The sequence below is a fragment of the Rhamphochromis sp. 'chilingali' genome, assembly GCF_963969265.1.
Source record: "Rhamphochromis sp. 'chilingali' genome assembly, chromosome: 22".
Lineage (NCBI taxonomy): Eukaryota > Metazoa > Chordata > Actinopteri > Cichliformes > Cichlidae > Rhamphochromis > Rhamphochromis sp. 'chilingali'.
The window spans coordinates 23,869,670-23,875,669 of NC_137950.1; positions in this window are offsets into that span (position 1 = coordinate 23,869,670).

The following is a 6,000-nucleotide window of genomic DNA, read 5'->3' on the forward strand; positions in this document are numbered from 1 at the left end:
TAATGGGGTCATCTGGGGATAAAAGCATTAGCTGTTAATGAATAGCAGGTCATGATTTGACATCTTAGTGATGGATAGAATAATCTTTTAAACAGGGTGCACTGATGTGTACAAAAGCACACCCTTAAAATAATGAAAGGTATTGTGATTACGCACACAAGCCTAAAGGAATATCAGCTGTATGTGTAAATAATGACACATCAAGTCTTTATAACCCTTCAAAAGAGACACCACTAAAAGCCTATACTCATTTTTTTTTTACTCATATCTGTTTTTTTTATTTCAAATTATTGTAGAAGAGCAAATGTCTGTTTGCTTCTATATGGAGATGCACACGCTTGTTGTGTTGTAGTAAAGAGTAACCACAAGTCAAATTCAAATTACAGTTTATTTCTTTGGAGAAATCCAGTAAATCACTTGAGAGGACATTTGGGACATTTGGATGCTAATGCGAGTAAGCAGAATGAAAGAGGTTATCCCCCACTTTGAAAGGCCACAAGTGCCGTAATCCACAACAATTACTTCAAAATAAACCAACTTTCCACTGGAGACAGTATCCTTACAATGAGACTAAGCTTCCTTTTAAAGTCCCATCAAATCAGTCATTCTGTCATTAATGAGCTGTTGTAAAAACACATTGTCTTTGCCAGTGGGAATGAGGAGTGTGTGTCTGTGTGTGTGGGTGGGTGTGGGGTAATGTGGGATAGAAAACCTTATTGACAGGAAACTTTTACTGTAAAGACGTCTTCCCTCCTCCTCGTCTTCAGGTCTGTGCTTGCACTGCCATCTAAACCTGCATGGGCTCCAATTAGACCATCGGAGGAGGAAAATAATTGGGCTGTTTGCCTATTAAGCGTGAAACATGGGACCTGCTGGCAAGTTTAGCAAATCTTATGGGTTCTTTTCAGGGCAGATGGAATGGCAGTAGGAGCAGGAAGACAATAGCATTAAGTATAAGCTCCGAGACAGACCTACCCCTTTGCTGAATAAATTGCCACAAAAAAGGGGACACTTGCAGAACGATTATGCCTTAATGACTACTTCTTTAACCAACACCATTTGCAAATATTTTTCCGACTATTTTCCTTTTTTTTCTTTGCTATCTATGTGAACTGGAAAATGCTTTTAAAAGCATTAAATCAAACAATGTCAGCCATATTACCCAAGACCTATAATTTGCTCAGCAGCTCACAATACACTTGTGTTTCTACTGGCACTTCACCAACAATTATTGTTTAAAAGTGAGCATTACTTTCCACTAAAGTTGAAGTTACATAAATTAAAATGTATATAAAAAATGTCTACGGTTGAAAGGCGATGGATTGTGAATGCTTGTCATCTTTACCTCAACCCGCAGTCAGACTTACATTAGGAGACTTTGTTTAGATTCATATGCTGAGTCAGTGGGTTTAGAGGCCCATCAATCTTTGTGTGTCAAAACGCTGAGAACTTGGCATGGCCATAAAGTAGCACAAACTATTTGCACTTATCAGAAATTAAAGGGCATAGCTCAAGACGTCATGGAATGTCAGCAAGCCTGTGGTTGATGGGGCCATTAAAAACCAAATGAGGATCATTAACTGGAAATAAAACTCCTGCGAGTATGTGCATGCAGTACAAAGCGGCATTTCTTCAGGTCTGTTTGTCTGACATGTTGCTTTTTGCTCCAGATGAGAGGATGACAGTTTATAACATACTTTGCTGGAGGGACTAGGATGCACCAGACAAAACACCCTCAAGTTTTCAGCTGCATCTTCACTTAAAACGTGTAACTAATCAATCTACCCACTGTCACTCCACATATATATTTGGCAAATTGGGGCCCAATTAGAGGTAACGGGCCTTGTTGTGTAAAATTTATTACCGTGGGGATTCGATTAAGTACTGCAAAGACAGCACACTGACTGTTATTTTGAAAGAAAGGCAACAATACCACTCTGTTTTAAACCATTAATGCCTGGCAGTACAAAGCTGCTATGTAAAATGATGGGCAATATTAAAAAAGAGAGAGAGAATGATGCTTTTGTCGAGTTTGAATCTAATGATGAAGTGCTAATGATGCTAATGAATTGTTTCATCATCACCTCAATGTCTGAAGATAATTTTGATTCTGGATTTTTATTGAAAACCTCAGCGGGTAAAGCCAAAGAGTAGGCATGATGAGATTTGTCAACCCCTCGTGTGAACCGTAGTGAATACAGACAGAGAAGTGTGATCCACCATCAGAGTTCAGCTGTGTCTGGTGTTCACAGTGCACAGGTTAAAGATTGATGAATGCCTTAATCCCCACCTCCTCCCACATGCGCACTCACTTTCTCTTCCTTTGTCCCCGAGTGCATTGAAGAGACCTGGAGTGCCAGCATACCCCACTGCACATGAAAAACTGAGGTAAGCTCTGAACTTTGAGGTCCTCATTGTCCCGGTGCACTTTGTCACAAGCGAACAAAGGAAGCCCTATCTCCAGATATAAAACAAGCTCAGAAGAAGGGGCAAGAAACCATTCAACCAATCATTAACCCTTGAGCCTCGCTCTGAAAACCAGAGAATGGGGTAGTTCCACCGTAACACCTCACACACCGCCTTCCCCAACACACCAACTACCCTCCAGCAGTACAGCCCCCTTTTGTCCTTGTGCGCCATGAGTGATGGATTCTGGCGGCTGGGAAGAAAATGAGGGCCACAGAGAGTTTCATAGCCTTGATTGACAACTTCAGATATGCAAACTGTCAACGGGGAAGGCAGAAATAGCTAGGGTACACCTAAATGGGCTGGTCCCAAAAGGAGAGAGGGCAAGGGGCATGGTGTTGACACATAATCATAATGATAAAGAAAGAAATCCCTGAAGAGAAACATTATGTGCAGCTTGGCTTTTTCTCTAGTGAGTTAACCTGATCTCTTTTGAATGCTGATGGAGAATCATGCAGTTATTTTTGTGGGGGAGAGAGGCCTGACAGTGTTTTACGGAGGCCTCTTTTCAAGCAGAGGGGCATTAGAAATGCTAAATACCAAACTGGACCCAGCTGATCACCATAGCCTGCGGCAATCAATAAGTGAATGGAGACCAGGTGGCGATGGCGCCATTCAAAAAGAAAGTAGGAGGACTCAAATTTTACCACGTGGGACACGAGTGAATGCACAATGGAGGCTAAAAATGGGAGATCATAGAATTGATCAGACAGTCTTGCACAGATCAGTGGCAAAGCTTTGATTACACCCAAGCCAAGACGGAGTCAGATCAATACATGTGTGCAGGATCTCAAAGCCCCGAGGGTGGACAAAAGTATAGGGCTCTAGAAGAAACACTGAGTAATGTTATAGGTATTTCTTTAAGATCGTGGCATTTATAAAGATCATGACACTTTTTTGGCTAATTCTGAATAGGCCTTTTCACTGAATATATTTTGACTTGTCATAGCAAGAAAAACACTGGGTGAAATATCATTACCAGCGAGTTCCAGTAAACTATAACGGCGGGCCAACATTTGGACGCTGGAACTAGCTCATCCAAATGGAATTTCTCTTAATGTTACCAATTACACCTATATGTTCTTTGCACTGCTATGCCAAAATATCCGCTTTGGTTTTTGACTGCTTTAAAAAGGCCCATTATAATCAAAGATCAAACGAAAACTTGACGTCAGTTTAAGCAAGTCTAATTTTTAACAAATGTATGGTGTTTAACGTTTGAGTTGAGACAATGCGACAGCATAGGCCAGTGTGTTTCATCACTGACCTAATGGCAAGATTCCAACCGGGTGGGCCAGTGATTCTTTCTCTTATTGGCAAAGAATAATACCAACTTGCCAAGAGCCTATTAACCAGACAATTACAGCCATTGGGTAAGTTAATTACTTAATAATTAACTGCTGATATAATTTGCTGTCGGTGGTGTTTATAATTTCCAGCAACTATAATCACCAACAAAAAATTAGAAGCCTGTATAAAAAAGAGGGATAAGAATAATAAATATCTGGAAAGATTTAAAATTCTAGCAAATATAGGTCCTACTTAATTTAATTTTTTGGTTTGATTTTTTGTTAATTCTAACCAAATCCTTATATTCTTAATTATTAATTATGTTCCTAAATGCAATATCTGCCATATTCCACCTGTTCTCCCAACAGTCAAATACATTAATGACTCTGCTTGCTACATCGTGTGATCCCAGCTGCTTTGCCATGTCTAATGTGATCCAGGTATGGGTTTATCCTTCTCTTAACTCTAATCCTTGCACACTTGATACTCTCGTATGTGCGACAGTAATGCAAACAACATGCAGAGGCTTTCAGAGCTGCTTAATGTGATTGCAAAATGGAGGGGGAGGCAAACATTAAAAGATAAGCTTTGCTCAAAAACCGTTACACATTAATATGGATCAGGTGAAATCTCTTTTCTTCTCTCTGGACTGAATCCCTTGAAAAGAGGGAAGCAAGAGGATTTAACTTCCATGCTGATTCAGGAACAATAAGCAACAATAAAGCCAAGTGTTTCTTATTTACCGTTTCGGTTTAATGTGTTTTTAAGTGTGCTAGTTGACTTACAGAGAGCTGTGCCATATGCCGGGGAGCCTTTTTCTAGTTATTCAAACGATAAATCACCAATACAGAACAGTTGCTGTTTGCTAGGACCACAACTGCACTCATCTGGATTAACTTGAAAAATAGAAAGACTCAAAAAAGGCAGAATCACACACATATGCAAGAAAAAAGACACTGATTGTGTACAGCTGTCCATCAGGACGAGTACTGTATCAAACCCTTTGGGTTTAACACCAGTTTTCTCGACATGAATCAATCTATAAATTTTGATCCTGATAATACACCGAGCTATAACCATTTTCATGTGCTGAGCCATAACTGCCACCATTGCCTTATTTCATTTGCATTTGCAATATCGCTCCATATTGATATTCCCATTGGATTACATGGTTTTTAATGAACTCAGTGTGAATAATCATGGTCGTTTTCATCTACTAAATGTTAATCATATATTCCTTCTCTAGCTTTAATTACTGTCACGCTGCAAGCTGTTCCATTCGTTAATGTAATTAATTAGTGATATATTTTGAATAACACCGGGATTTTCTCAGCTGAGGTTAGCACTGCTGCAGCAAAAAAAAAAAAAGTGTTAACAGAGTGAATAAAGTGTTGATTGTGAGCGTGTAACTCGGGAATCAATATTGTCCCGAGTTCATTAAGTGGTTTTGTTCATGCAGAATGAAAAATGATAAATTATATTCTGCTGTGAGATCTTCTAGTTTACAATTAATGGCCACTGTGGATTTGACCATTGTGATTCTTGAAAGCATCAACATGCTAGCGTTACTCCGTTTTATTTACATTAACACTTCTCAGCCACACAAAAAGACAGGATGCTTCATATATATATATATATATATATATATTAGGGGTGCAACGATACACAAAATTCACGGTTCGGTTCGGTTCGATACTTTGGTGTCACGGTTCGATATCTTTTCGATACAAAAAAAATGTTCATGCATTTTTAATTTGTCATTTATTAAAATTATAAATATATATTTTAACTCAAAAGTACAGTTTTTAAATTTAACCCTAACCCTTGTGCGTGTTTTTTATTTTGACAGCGAATGCGCACCTGCGGACCACTTATGTGCAGTCCTGGTTATTTAGCTCGTCATATCGCAGCCACAGAAATTCTTTTGTCCATGAAACCATAAAGCTGCACTTCCTTTTTGCCTTATAGTCTGATTTGTCATAACTTTTCCGTTTTGTGGTAAGCTTTTCTTTGGCTGTCACTTCTTCACCCCGACCTGTCTTATTTGGCTCAGCAGAACTGAAATGCTTTTACACGCTCACTCACATAAGCTCAGCGATTCTCTGCGCGATCAACCTCTCACATGTTTAAGCTTGCTGCGGGAGATTTCACTTGTCATGTTTGCATAGTAAGCTAACGATTGATAAGACGATGTCAGAGGAATTGGTGCACAAATTATCATCACTCACCAATCAGTACTGTCGC